Source organism: Candoia aspera, chromosome 2 (assembly GCF_035149785.1).
Source record: "Candoia aspera isolate rCanAsp1 chromosome 2, rCanAsp1.hap2, whole genome shotgun sequence".
NCBI classification, from domain to species: Eukaryota; Metazoa; Chordata; class Lepidosauria; order Squamata; family Boidae; genus Candoia; species Candoia aspera.
The window spans coordinates 235,138,072-235,153,646 of record NC_086154.1 but is presented as its reverse complement, the minus strand read 5'-3'; the positions used below and the strand labels follow the sequence as shown (position 1 = coordinate 235,153,646).

At 43.0% G+C, this 15,575-nt stretch overlaps 1 protein-coding gene across 2 annotated transcripts in view; it reads left to right on the top strand.

The window, feature by feature from the left end:
* Positions 1 to 5,752: 5,752 nt before the first annotated feature.
* The window catches only part of LHFPL2 (LHFPL tetraspan subfamily member 2), a 109,831-nt gene continuing 100,008 nt past the window's right edge, over positions 5,753 to 15,575 (top strand). For both annotated transcript variants that reach the window (XM_063295560.1, XM_063295559.1), the window contains exon 1: positions 5,753 to 6,158. The gene's annotated coding sequence lies outside the window, so the exon portion shown is untranslated. The remainder of the gene's footprint in view (positions 6,159 to 15,575) is intronic.

The window sequence follows — 15,575 nt, the reverse complement described above, 5'->3', positions numbered from 1 at the left end:
CCGCAGGCCCCCCCGCCTCCCGTGCCCCAAGGGAAAGGGCCCCCCCAAGCCCGCGACTTGGGTGGACCTCCCCCCCCCGGGACTCACTCCCCCCGCCCCGGGCCCACGGGGTGGTGACAAACGTTCGCCAGCACCGTCCCCCCGCCCCCCCGGCCGCGGGGGAGTGGCAAGCAAGTCAACAGGGCAACCTGGGGGCAACGCCCAGGAGACACAACAAAGGCGACGCACTTTAAATAAGAAAAAAGAAGGGCCCTACCTGGAGCTGAGAAGCACCCGACCAGCCACGCCTCTCTCCTCGCCGAACTGAGCCAAACAAACAGGGTGTGGCTGGAGCATGCGCACGCCAGGTCAGGACCCGAGCATGCGCACCATGGACACACCCTGGGAAGGCACGTGGTAGAGGGAGGAGCAAAGGGAGGGGCGACAACTACTCCGGCGGGAACTTTGAAAAAAAAAAAAAAGTGGCGTTTTGACAGCTCCACGGAAAAAACCCAGAAAACCGGGGGGGAACACTATTCGGAAAGGGGGCAGTATGTCATGAGTGCCGTTGAGCTAAAGTCATCAGCGCAATGGCACACATGACAATGGCAAGGAAATAGGTGAAGGGGTGCAAGATAAGTAGCCATCAACCCACAACGACTAACGGCCAACAAACAATAACTAAACGGATCACGGAGCACACCCAAGCCATCAGCGCCAATACAACGGGGATCGCCCAGCTGAAAGCAATCAGCAGAGGAATGGAAAACCTGATGATGGGCGATCCCGGAAACCCTCACCCACCGGCAGGGCAACGTATTGGACAAAGGGGGGTGACGTGACCGCGAGCGAGGGGGCGCTGACCGGCGCGGGGTATTTAAACCCCGCACCGGCGCGCTCCTGTCACTCTCAGCTTTTTTCTACCAACGCTGTACCTGCCCTGCAAATAAATCAGAGCCTGATCCACGAACCAGTGTCTGAGTGTTATTCAGAGGCAGGCAGCGCATGACAAGTATGTGTGAATATGTAAACTGATAGATTGTAAGTGAAGCAGCTTAATATATAGCTTAATTTTGGCTATAAACCTAGGTGCATTGCCATGAAAGCAAGGTCATTGCTCCAGAGGAAGGATCCATAGATTGGTTTATACTACTTGATGGAGTATTAGAAATATAAGGATTTAATAATATTCTGTATTTGACCAACCTGTTGCAGTATTTTGTATCAACCAGATGAGACTTGTTTCAGGTTTCATTTCTGGTTAGATCTAGATTTGACAGTTCCAAATAAATCCTATTGCTGAAAATGTTAAATTATGGCTGCAATATCATACCCATTTCTCATACTTCATGAGATGAACCTAAACCAATCTGTGTTGAGCAATACAACCCACTTCAATGTATACTTTAATTCAGACAGCATCTAGAGGTAGAGACGGGGGATGGAAATGTTTATTTGAAACCTGATTGTATTTTGTTGTTTATTCATTCAGTCACTTCCAACTCTTCGTGACTTCATGGGCCAGACCACGCCAGAGCTTCCAGTCGGTCGTCACCACCCACAGCTCCCCCAGGGACGAGTCCGTCACCTCTAGAATATCATCCATCCTCCTTGCCCTTGGTCGGCCCCTCTTCCGTTTGCCTTCCACTCTCCCTAGCATCAGCATCTTCTCCAGAGTGTCCTGTCTTCTCATTATGTGGCCAAGGTATTTCAGTTTGGCCTTTAATATCATTCCCTCAAGTGAGCAGTCTGGCTTAATTTCCTGGAGGATGGACTAGTTTGATCTTCTTGCAGTCCAAGGCACTCTCAGAATTTTCCTCCAACACCACAGTTCAAAAGCATTGATCTTCCTTCTCTCAGCCTTCCTTATGGTCCAGCTCTCGCAGCCATATGTTACTACAGGGAACACCATTGCTTTAACTATGCGGGCCTTTGTTGTCAGTGCGATGTCTCTGCTCTTAACTATTTTATCGAGATTTGTCATTGCTCTTCTCCCAAGGATTAAACGTCTTCTGATTTCCTGACTGCAGTCAGCATCTGCAGTCATCTTGACGCCTAGAAATACAAACTCTTTCACTGCTTCTACGTTTTCTCCGTTTGCCAGTTATTAATCAAGCTGGTTGCCATGTATAAACACATATATATGCTCTTGTTGCAGGTTGCCGAGAGTTACTGTGATTGAGACTGCTTATATATTGACTAATTCTAAAATGAGCTATAGTAAATGGTTAATAGAATGAGGGGGTTCAGGAGTTAATAGTTTGGCATTAGCATGAAACAAAAAAGATTTTAATAAAATAATAAAGTATTTTGACTTAGAATAAATAATAGATTTAGTACGAACTTACTAAAGTATCAATGTAATTGGAATATATACATATGCAGTACAGTTTATGTCAGTTCTTAATTGTTGCCATTATCTTATTTAACTTTTACTCTTTGCAGGAGTAATATGCTCTAGAAAGGTGTAACTTTGGTATTTGGCTTGTCTGGAAATGCTGTTTACCTAGGGCAGCGTTTCTCAACCTCAGCAAGTTTAAGATGTGTGAACTTCAATTCCCAGAATTTCCCCAGCCATCTTAAACTCGTTGATCTTAAACACTGATCTAGGGGAACTATTCATGGACCGCTTCCTGAAAGTAATTGGCACTGTTTGCAAATATCCAACAGTGAAACAGATGGGGGAAACAATTGGGACTTTTGCTGATTTATTCCAAAATACATCTTTGCACAATTATTATAGCTCTAATTTATGTAATAGTACATAGCCACCAGAACAAAATAATCTGATTCAGATTATGGCATAATGACAACAAATAAATTGTGGACCTTTTATGGGATATTTGAAAGATCCTTACTATTTGATTATCTCACATTATATTACTAAGGTATTCATTTATACAAATGTTTATATAGTGCCTACTTCTAAGACTCAAGGCAGTTTATGATAAGAACAAACAGGAATGTAGTATCTCGATTGGGATCCTGCCTGCGAAACATATGTGTAATTTTAGTCTGATATAACCTTTTCCCTGTCAGTATACCAGTATACCAGAGAATTCTGTTGTGAGACTATGATCTCAGTACTGACCTTGGGAGGAGCTAAGATATGGGGAATTATTTGACAAATGTTACAGTCCATCTTATTCCAGTATCTGAAGTAAAACATTCAATATTCGTTAGTTTACACTAATTTAAGCATTGCAACCATCTTGACTTTTCTGAGTCCCCCTTCTAATACCCCTATGTAGGGGAGAAGGAAATACTGTTTGAAAAGATTGTAAGATACATGGTACTTTATATACCTATAAATCCATCTGCAGATTGTTGGAAGTTTTGGCAAATCCAGCATGCCTCATTAACATGTAAATTAAGTTGCCCAAAATGCAACTCTGAGGAAGCTGGCTGTTGCCACTCCCACTTCCTCCCTTCTCCACCCAGGGAGAGGCAGCATGGATCCTACTCTCTTCATCAGGGCCATGTGCTTGGGCCTTGATGAGGGATTCTGCCCCTTTCTTTCACATACCTCTTGGTAGTTGTAGGGCTGAGAGTTTAGAGCAAACTATGTAATTAGAAAGAAAAGAAGAACAAAGGAACTTCATCTTTTTCCACCAAGATGGATGTAGCAGAAGCAACAAAGAATAAAGTCAGTAAGCCTCTTTTTACTTCTTAACTGAATGTGTCTAAGCACGTGATTCTTTATGTTTGGGAGGGCCGAATGTGTAAGAGCAATAACCTGTGTTTCTCTGGCATGCTCACTGAAGCTATCTAAGATAGTTGCCTTTTTCTGTACCAACTTCTAAGCTGTGTTATGCTCCGTTTCAGTGGTTCTAGCAGGCCACTGAATTGGCTTCACAGATAAGCCAACCCTCGAATTTTTGACCAAAATACCATGAGAAATGTGCCACCCACTGATAAACCAACCCTCAAAATTTTTGTATGTTTTAATTTTCACAGTTGGTTTATCCATGGGTAATCCGTGGATTATCCATTTTTCATGGTATTTTGGTTAAAAATTCAAGGGTCAGCTTATCTGTGGATAGGGTTATCTGAGTATATACAAGATATACAGATACTTTAAAGTATTACTGTATGTACTTGTGGATAAGCCTATCCCAATTTTGGCACCTAAAATTCTCACCTTATTTGTGAGTACATGCGGTATGTTGTGATGTATAGCATGGCAATCAGTCATTTTTTTGGAACCAACTAATAGAAATATTGATTTTATTTATTTATACACTGCTTCCCATAAAATCTGTCTTGTAAAGGCAAGGGAAGGGGCAGGGAGGATGTGGAACATCACATAAAAACAATTATATAAATACGATTATTATAAAAATATAAAACTATTTTTAAAAAAATATAAAGTAAACCATAGAAACCAAAAGCATGGAGAGAGTGAACATATCAATAGTGGAGCCATCTTAAGATGTTATTTTTCTCTCCATGTGATACTTAACAGCATTCTTGGCAGGCAGGCACTCAAGCAGGGCCTTTAACGTGCGCGCGCGTGGCTACGTCCCACTCTCCCGCCCAGAATAATTCTGTCGGGAACTCCTTACACAGCAACAGCCTTACTTTCCCTTCCTCCGTCTCCGTCCTAAATTTCCCACCAGGCCGGCCTTGCGGCGGCATCTTCCAGGCCCTCTCCCTCGAGCGCGCGCTTAATCAGCGGCAGGAGCCAGGCCCCGGAGTTCCGCCACCCCTGCGGCGCGCTAGGCTTCTCCAGCCCTCCGCTCTCTCCCGCGCTGTGCTGCAGGCGTGAACCCTTTATTGTGTCTGCCGCGCTCACTCCTCCCCGCCCGGCGGGGCCTCCCGCGGCCAACAGGCAGCGGCTGACCTCGTCCTGCGTCTCTCGGGAGGCTCTGCTTGGGCTGCGCCGCAGGGCCAGCCCTCCGTCTCGCCGGTCCAAGACGGGATCCTAGCGGCTGCTCCTTCCAAAACTTGTTCCGAAGATGACCCTTTTCCCCTTTTACGTAGGCAGGACAGGCGCGCTTGCTCTCATACACGCAACCTTACAGGGCCGAGGCTCCACTTACTTTCGTCCCTCCCTCAGCAAAACAATCCTCAGGTTGCTGCGGCTTCGCGAGAAAGCCGCCTTCTCGCTGCTTCCCCAACCAGGGCCCTCCAGGCGTGCTAGACACAATTCCCAGGACCTCCAGCACTATTCTGCGAAATGCGATACCAATATATCTTGTAGGGCTCGGAGCTGTTCCCCCCATGCTTAAACTTAACCACGGTCTAAGCAAGTAACCAACATTTCTGGATCCTCCCGACAGACTGGTAAACGAATCCCACGGGCTGCGTTCGCACGGGGCTCGCATTAAAGTACGGTTGGCCAGCTCTAACTAGGCGCAGCCGGATATAGCCCTTGCGGGCTGTTTGAGGAGCTCACTGACCCCCCTCCCTTCCCCTCTGCAGACGTCTTCACCCCCCTTTTTTTTTAACCTCAAGAAGTGAACTACTCCCTCAGGCATGCCGGTCCCTGTGTTCCGTGCCAACCGGTACCGCTGTCCCTCCTCCTCACCAAGGCTTCTCTCCCTGTGTTTGGGCGAACCCCGGTCCCCCTGCGCCCTCGCCGCGCGTGAGCGGGCGACCCCAGCTGCAACTCTCTTTCCCCAGCGGGAAAACGCTGGAGCGCTCGGCTGCCTCCCCCGGCACTTGCCCGCACAACCCGGCGCTGCCCGGCAGAGCGCCCTCCGCGGATCCTCCTCCACCCTCTTCCACGTCCTCCCCGCCCCCTCCCTCGTCTGTCGGTGGGGAGATTCCCTCTCCCGCTCTCGGGGTCGGTTCTTCCGAAGGGCGGCCGCCTCCTTTCGCTTTCCGAGCCCTCCCTTCATTTTGTCCCGCCGCCGACCCCCATCGCCTTTAATCTTGGTGGGCCGGGGAGGGAAGGAGGGGGCAGGCGGGGGGACGTCAGTGTCGAGTGGGCTGGCCCAGGGCAAGGCAGGGCAGAGCGAGGCAGCCTCGCTTTTACACGCTCCTTCCCTCCCGCGGGAAGAGCAGCCGCCCTTCTGGACTGGCCGTGCCGAGGCCTGGCGGGGAGGACGCGGGGGCCGAGGTGACCCGAAAGGGTCCGCGTATGCGCGCTCGGGGGCGCTTCCTTCCTGGCTCAGGGAATTTACTGGCCAGGACGGGTGTCTGCGCACCAGCGGAGCAGCGCCCATGGACAGTGGGTAAGTCGGGAAGGGGGAGCCACAGCTGTGCGGCCGCTCTCCATTCATTGTATCGAAGGGATTTGGGGAGCGAGGAGGCGGTGAGAATGCGGGCGGCTTTTACTTCGCCAACTTTCCTCCGGGTAATTCAACTTGGAATGGGGCGAGGTGCGGCGGGGGACGACTCTGCTTCGCGTGAGTGTTTTGGGGAAAGTGCGGCTCCTACTCTGCGCTTGCAGACGGGATCACGCCGTGTAACCTACGAGCATGCAGGTTGTTCCTGCTGGAAGAATCCCAGGCACACGCCTTTTTAAGGAAGTGAGTTTGCCTATTGATTTCAGTGGGATTCGTTCGTAAGGGAATCCCGCGTAGGCTTGCAGTCTGAAGTTCTGCTTTGATCGACTCAGATTCCAGCCTTCCGGGTATTTGTGTGACCGTGTGGGAACAGGGGGGGGGGGGAAGGCAGCGAGATTATGCAGTCTACCTCCGGCAGATTCCGTGCCGGAACGGTTGGAGAGAAAAACTGGGATCCTGCAAACGGGTTTGGCAGCCGGTGATCGCAGGAGTTTCTGTCTAACCGACGGGGAAAACTCGCGCCTTAAGCACACACGCGACCTCTGCAACCCAGACCAGCCTTCGCCTCTACCGTTTCCCGCCTGTGCAGAGCAAGCCTCTGAGCCCCAAACTTAGCAGCTGTAACCGAGCGGGCTTTCTAAGGTGCTGGAACTGCGGCATCTTGTAGAAACCTGGTTCTTCTGCCAGGCGGCGTGGTTTGCTCTTGCAGAAGCCGTTTCCTTCCATTTGACTGAACCCAAAGCGAGCGGGCAGATAAATCTGCCAGTCCTTTTATCGCTCGGCTGCCTGCTGTGGGTTTCCAGCACGGAAAGGAAGCGGGGCTGTTTGCATTGTTCGTGCACGGGACCCCTTACTGGTTGGGTGACTGGCTGGGAAGGAGGCGTTTGTTTGTTTTGTTTTTTTGCACATGCATTCATTGGGAGCAAAACACTTTCAGAAGCCTGATATCCTCTCCTCTCCCTCTTTCTTCGTGCGTCTTTGTGTGTTAGGGAACATTCTTGTTCCTTTTACACGCATAAATTATAAAGTGGGGAGGGGAATTACTAGATGCCTTGCATCCAAACCTTCCCAAACTGCTTTTGTTTTTTCTTTTGGACTTGCTGCAATGCCCTGAAGGGGGAAAACCGCAGGTCCGGGGGTTGTTCCATTGCTTTGGCAGGCAAGAGCCTCTCCCGCCGCCTCCGTGTAAACTTCGGGGGTTTTCTTCCTTCCTCTTAGCCGTTCCCCTCCTCCATCTTCTGTTTTCTATTTGGTGGTGTAATTTTTCCTGATTTTGAGAAAGTGAGGGACCCACTTTGACAACAGGATAATAAACGGTATGATCGTTACAAGAAAAGTGTTGGCTTATAGAATAGATTTTGGGATGCTGTGTTGCGCAGGAGGCCAAATAAGGAATTGCAGAGGAAGAGAAAGAGTTTTACTCCTGCAATGTTTTCTACTGTTTGCTTTGTAGTTTGATGTGGTTCAGATCTTGCTTACTCATGCCATTGCAGCTTCTTCAAGGACACTGAAGTAAGTGTCCTTGGATTGATAACTGGCCTTTAGAAGGCATTGGGTTTCTGATAGGCACTTAATTTGATCATTAACCCTTCATAGTTTTCTTTTTCTATGCGAAAGCAGCCATGAATAGACCGGGCTTGGCTGAAGCTGTGGTGTACAGTGTATCAGTTATTTGGTATTTCTATTACTTGTTAACTTTTATTACTTCAAGTAGTATAACTAACTCTTCAAACCAATTTCCATTTCCTGACCTTGTCGAGTGTATATTACTTTCTGATTAAAGAGAGACAGCCTGTCTTGGATCCTTCCTTATGTATTGTGCTACTTTTGTTTTCTAGGCTTTTAATATATATAAATTTGCCAGCTGTGTCAGGAAGGAAAAGGGGGAAAAATAGCACAATTAACAGTTGTTGTTCAGTACAAATTTAGAAAGAGCTGTTTTGACCCCTGGAAAAAATGTATTTCCAAGTTGGGAAAATTGGACTGTTATCAAGTAAAACACTGGCATTAATGTGTTACCTTACCAAACATAAGAAAAATGCTTTATGTTTGTATTTGTGAATTTTCTGAATTGTTTAATTATGTGTTCATATTTGCATTTGTCTGAATGGTGGGATGTAATTGTCTAATTAAAATGCATACAATTTCTTTTCTCAGAGAAGAGTGCACAAAATGCATGTCTTAAGACCCAGAATGCATAATATTTGCAAAAATTATTTGCCCAATTCCATATAAAATATGTTACATGAAGAACATTTACTCTTTTTTTTTTTTTGGAAAAGGCAAACTGATCTATACACTGATCAAAATGTTCAACCTGGATTCTTTACAGAGTTATGGCTACAAAACAGGAGATTCAGCCTTTCTTCTAATGGGTGAAAAGCACTGTTTATAGCAGCTTGCATATTCCTGTAGCATGTTAATACACTGTTAAATAATACAAGCATTCCAGAATTGCACCAGACCAGTCTTTTAGTCTTCTGGATGGCCATGAAGACCTGGCTCTTCCCCCAAGCACTGGGCTAGGATGTGGGTTGAGCTGGGGGACTGTTTGGTCTGGTGGTTGGGGGGGAAGGGTATTTTTGTTTTTGTCTTTGTTTTATGGATTGTTGTGAGTCTCCTGGAATCATTATATGAGATAGATAGCCATATAAGTTCTGTAAATAAATAAATATTTCATGAGGGCTAAGTCACCTTTGTTTTCATCCACAAACCCGACATTAGTAATAACTTCTCTGTAGGATTCTTCAGATCCATTTCCTTGGAGAGTGCAGCAGCATTTGTAGTATACATCCCAATGCAACTATAAAAAATCCTGATCTGGTTGTATTGATAACAATTGGTTTGGTGGATTTTCATCAAAAGTTTGCTCAGAACTCTTTGGAGTTGCTCAGGGCTAAATCAAAAATGCCTTAATGCAAAGCCTGTGATCTTCTGGTTAGCATTAGCTGTCTGCATGAGCTTTCCAGTAACTTTGAAATTTCCTTTATGTTCTGCTGTGTGATAACATCCCATTTTATGCAATGAAGTAAAAGCGTTCCAGATTGTATTTTCTTAAGTAGGTTATAAAATAAAAAAATTGCGTATTAGTCACTAGCAAATTATTGGTAATGTAATAACTGTTGGAAGTCCTGGCAAATCCAGCATGCCTCATTAGCATATAGATGGTTGCTCTAGGATGCAGATTCTCCATGCTGTTGAGGAAGCTGTTTGTTGCCCTCCCACTTCCTCTCTCTCTTCCTCCTCCTTCCACCCATGCTTCCATGCTGCTCTGCTCTCCATTCATCAGGGCCATGTGCTTGGGCCTTGATGAAGGATTCTGCCCCTTTCTTCCACGCAGCCCTTGGCAGCAAATAGGGCTGAGAGTTTAGGGCAAACTAAGTATTTAGAAAGAAAAGAAGAACAAAGGACCTTCATCTTTTCCACCAAAATGGATGTAACAGAACCAAAGAATTAAAATGAGTAACATATTCTTTAACTTAACCTAATCTGTCTAAGCGTGTAATTCTTCATGTTTGGGAGGGCTGAATGTGTAAGATCAATAACCTGTGTTTCTCTGATGTCCTCATTAAAACTATTTTAAGATAATCTTTTTCTGTGCCAGCTTCTCAGCTGTGTTAAGCTCTGCTTCATTCTGTGGTTCTAGCAGGCCTCTAAATGGCTTCAATAACTAGCTGATCTTGGCTAATCTCAGAATTAAAACAGGGTCAGCCTGGTTAGTATTTGGATGGGAGATTGCCTGGAAATTCCAGAGCAGTTTGTCAGAAAGAAATCCTGAAAGAGTAACGACTTTCACTACAAAAAATATAAGCTGAATGTTTGGAAGTTAGTCTTCTAAAGAATGTACCATCTAAAGGGTCCACTGTTGTATTGATGCCCCTTCATTAAAGTCTTCAGTCAAATTGCTTATCAAATTGAATATTGAATTGATTCAAAACTTACTCCCTCTGAATTTCAAATCACAGATTTGAATCAAATTTTAGGATTTGGATTGGGTCTCAGTTGATTTCTATCCCCTTTAATCTCTTCTTTATGTGTGTACTAGTATAAACATTATATCATAAGGGTAGACTTTGAGCTCCTTCTGTAGCTCTTGAAGCTTCCTTGACCAAAGTTGCTGAAAATCATTGGCATGTTTTCTGCCATTTTGTTATGGGAGAGTGCATAAAAACTGAAGTGTAAACCTAATAATTGGCTTCATATGATGGAAAAAACAGTCAAATTATAGTACTTAGAAAAATATGGAAAATCCTGGTCCCATTCACTGCAGTCATTACCTCCCACCCCAAGTAATGAAAATCTCATCCCCAGCCACCCAAGAAAAGTGTCCAACTCCTTTCTATCTGGTATAATAATGATACAGGTATCCCTTGCTTACTGACCACAATTGGGACTGGCAACTCCATCACTAAGCAAAAAAGGTCACATGACTATGCTGGTCTTACGAAGTCACTTCCATTTCCGTTGTTAAGTCAATCACTGAAGTCGCTAAGTGAGACATGTGACCACGACTTGCAATTTCACTTCTGTGTTCTCTATTAATTCTGCTTCTAATTCTGCTGGTGGTGAAGTTCACAAATAGTGATCATGTAACCCCAGGACTCTGCAACAGTCATAAATGCATGTAGGTTGTGAACACCTGAACGGCAATCATGTGACTGAGGAAGCTACAACAGCCGTAAATACAAGGATTGGTATGCAAAGCTGTTTTTTTTTCCAACCATTGTAATTTCGAACAGTTGCTAAACAAGGTAGTAAGTAAGGACTACCTGTAATAATAATAATTTATTGAACTTGTATGCCACCCGACTCCCAATGACTCTGGGTATGTCCATGATAGTGTTTTCAAGTTCAGCATTTCATTGCTAAACCTACAAAACTCCTTTAGCAAAAAAGGAGAAGAGCAAAAAATACAGTATATTTTAGTATCTTTATTGTAAACCCCTCTAAGAATACTGACCTGAAATCAATACAACTGAAATCCTATAAAGGAATCAATTTGCTGAATTGATATTTGTAAATAATGCCTACTGAACCTGTCTGAATTTATAATTTTGGAAGTTGTGGGCTTCTGATTAGTGCTTTTAAGAACGTATTTTGATTCTTAGTGCCATTTCTTAATTTTTTATTTCTCCTTTTATCTCATTATTTCTTTGTAGTTAGATTTTCTCTCTCTTTTCCTTTGCTTGGGATTGTAAATTTACTTTATTTTTAAATATATGAAAATGTTGCTGTGGTCTCTAAAAAGTGTCAATAGCTTTGTTGTAATTAAAATAAAATAAAAGCATAAGGGTATTTTTGAGATCTGGGGTCACAAGTATTTAATTCATGCAAGATGTTTTAGGATTTGAGAGCATATTTTTCTATTTTTGTAATAATAGTGTATGCCTATTAATTTAAATACTTCATGGTTTCTTTATATTTGATTATCATTTCTAACTTCTGCCCCTATGTTATGGTCCAGATCATCATATATAAAAACTACACTTTTACTTTGGAAAGCCTGAAATAATTATAACTCATTTAATCCTGTTTTGATTTCTTGACATAATTATACCCCAGTTAGTCCTAACTTGGTTTTTCAATTGCAATTTTATTATGACATCTTACAGGAAAAAAACTTCTGAACAGGCATAATGTAATCACAATTGCTTGTCAGCAGAGTTGTCTAGTTTTACTTATCTGGATAGATTTTTTAAAATACATTTATCTAGCCACTACTTACAACTGTGCCTGTCTATAAATCAGTGCAAGTGATTTCATTGAATCTTTAATAAACAGTATGGATGATTCATTGTTGCTAATCAGCCATGGCAGGTCTCATGATATTTTAATATAGATGTGTGAATTTTACTTTTAGGTAAATTTATCTAGTGGTATATCAGTAACCAGATGAGTAGCAGTAAGAGACTTCTGGAGAAGCAAGCATTTTCTATTTATGGGAAGTGAGTGCTAAAGTACCTGTTTTATGACATCTCTTGCATTTGACCAGGAGTTGGATGTAAGTGTGAAATATATTGTGGATACCTTATTTATCTCCTTTTTATTCTAAATGAAACTGGAATGCAGGATTTCTTTGTCCATGTGCCAAATTCTTACTACTTTCTTAATCCAGTTATGCTAAATATTGTGTAATAAATGGTCAAGATTTGATTGAGTTTCTAGGATTGAAACTGGTAGGTATTCCCAATATAAAAGATGCAAATCATTTAAACATAGAGTTTGTGAAGCCATTAGTGGACAGCTAGGACCACTGAATGGAGCAGAGCTTAACACAGTGAAAGAAGTGCACAGAAAAAGAATATTATCTAAAATAGCATTGATGACCATGTTAGAGAAATATAGTTACTGCTCTTACACACTTAGCCCACCCAAGCATAAAGAATTACAAACGTAGGCGAAGTAAGTTCAAAAGTAAGTAAAAGAATGTCTTATTCATTTGGTCCAGTTACATCATTCAAGAAAAGATTATTCTTGTTCTTCTATCCCTAAATTTAATTGACCCTTGGCCCTCATTGCTGCTGAAGGCTGCATGGAGAAACGGGGAACTTCTTCACTCAAGCATAGCTCCCAGAGATGGAAAGAGCTGCAGTTGCATGCTCCCTTCCAGGATGGTGAAGAAGGAGTAAGTGAGTAATGTGGGAGGGGCAACAAACAGCTTCTTCCAGAAGCACATAGAGAATTTGCATCCTAGAGTGAACTCATCCACATGCTAATGAGGCATGCTGATTTGCTGGGACCTCCAACAGTTTGTTGGGTAGGATAAGGCCATGGGGATGATGACTTACGCAAATATGAGGCCAAAAAGGAACTGTGGAACTTGGATCAAGCTTGTGTCTTACAAAGGGTAAGAAAAATCCAGCCAAGACAAGTGATTAAAGATAAAACAAAGGGAACCAGAAATGGAAAATAACTAGGAGGCAAGAAAGCCAAATCTTAGAAAGCTGCAGTCAAAAAAACCAGACAGCAAAAGCATACTTTTTGTATACAGATACACAGATCTACAGGATGTAGGAAGCGCAAAGAAGCTATTGTATTTTTTAAATGTTCATATTATACTACTTATTTATTGCTGGTTTCCTTTTAGTAAAGGTAAAGGTTTCCCTTGACATTAAGTCCAGTCGTGTCCGACTCCAGGGGGCGGTGCTCATCTCCGTTTCAAAGCCGAAGAGCCGGCGTTTGTCCATAGACGCTTCCGTGGTCATGTGGCCGGCATGACTAAATGGAACGCCGTTACCTGCCCGCCGAAGCGGTACCTATTAACCTACTCACGTTTGCATGTTTTTGAACTGCTAGGTTGGCAGGAGCTGGGACTAGCAACGGGAGCTCACCCTGTCATGCGGATTCGAACCGCCGACCTTCCGATCGGCAAGCTCAGCAGCTCAGTGGTTTAACCCGCAGTGCCACTGCATCCCTTTTACTTAACCTATATAGAGAACATCTTTATATTAAGAATTGAGAATATTTTACAATTAGCACCCATGGTAGGTTGTAAGATTTGTATAATATACAGAAGCTTACATAATGGAAAATTGTGTTTTTCCTTTTTAGTACTGCTCTTTTCTGGTTCACAGTGCCTTGCCCCATTTTAATCCCATAGGACCAGTAAAGTCTGGTAAGACTCAGATCCTTATTGGTTCTTTGAAGACCCACAGTTACTTAATGCAACTGGAATTGGTTTGTCTTTAGCCAGCCTATAAATTTAAACCTGGACAGTCCTGGTCAACCAAATTGGTAAAGTATATGTTTTGGGCTCAGATCTCCTGTTGGTAGAATATAATGGGAAATGCTGAACCCAAAATTAAAAATGGTGCTGGGAAATCATAGAAACCAGAGCTAGAAAATAATTTTAATATTCTGTTACCTGGAACCTTTTTCCACAATTATAGAGCATAAAGCAAGACTACAGTACAAAGAGGAGGCCTGGAATAAAGCTATTAAAAAATAGGTGCAGTTACAGAGGCAGTTGGCCAACTCTGAAAGCATTTTTAGGAACTCTAACAATTATTGCTTAGAGAAGAGTCATGACATCTGGATCTACTTTCAAAGCTTTGATATATATGGTTGGCTATTTTAAAAAGTTTTGTGCTATAATTTCCATGTTACATTTCATGCCTTTTGAAATGCTTTCTAAGACTGAAGGCAGCTTGAAGCAGTTTTGAGACTGAAAAGAATTAGGTGAGACTGGACTATGATCAATAAATACTAACTGTATATTTTAGTCATACTGTGATACGAATGTCCAAACCTTACAACATAATATATACATGTAAACTCAAAGTTAAGACCCGTAGGCAGGTGGGTGACAGATATACACACATTGAATGTAATGGGAATTAAACAAGTAAATGGGAGTAAACAAGTACAGAGTTGTGATATTAGTATATAATATTTCTAACTGTTGTGAGTCTAGGGCTATAAACATATCCATGCTTATCTACAACTGGATTTAATACATAGGGCTGCACCGGAAAGAATGTCAGCAATCAGGATGTGAATCTTCTGAATGCCCAATTGCATGCAAATTAAGGTTATTTCAGTAATTATATAATGCCTGAAAAGCAACACACAACTTTCTGCTGGTGTCTGCATTCTGTTCTACAGTACTGCAATACAAATTAACTGTGTGGAAAAACAGAGGCTTACATTACTGAGCGAGATACCAGCTTTCCTTAGCCTGCTGCTTTTACCCACATTGGCTAGGAATTATGAGAGTTAGTCCAAAACATCTGGAAGGCACCATAACAGCAGAAGGTTGTTGTAGAATCTCTTACTCGGAAGAGAATGTCTGAGAGACTTCATTAGTTCCATATCTAAAGCAACATGTGTTGACTGTATGTGGATTGAAGCAATCTGATAAAATGCAAATTGCCCTGAAGAAAAATGGTTCTTCTTCTTGTATGCCTCCTTTGTAAAGAGCTTGTGTTCTAATCTAAGATATACACAAATATTCTAATTTACTAAGCAAAAGCCTTCAATTCATTTTCTTTATAATTTAAGTTCCAACTTACTGATGTCTGCTGAAAATGACAATGCTTTATTTTTTACCATCCTAAAACATCCAGATTGTTGGTCAATAACAGAGGGTAGGAGAAGAACCAGTGAATAGAAGTTTTCAAGAGAGCCAAACTCCAAATAAAGAGGAATTTCCTGGCCACGAGAGCTATTGGATACGAAATTGTAATAACAAAACAAAAAGAAAATAAAAAGTAATTACAAAATTAAACAGGACTACCCCTAAAAATTGACATACAGTTCATATAATGTCATCTGTTGTGACCCTGGAAGCACCCCTTCTCTATAGCAGTGCCTGCCCTCTGGAGCAAGGTTCCCCCCGAGAGCCGGATGGCCCCCACTCCGCTG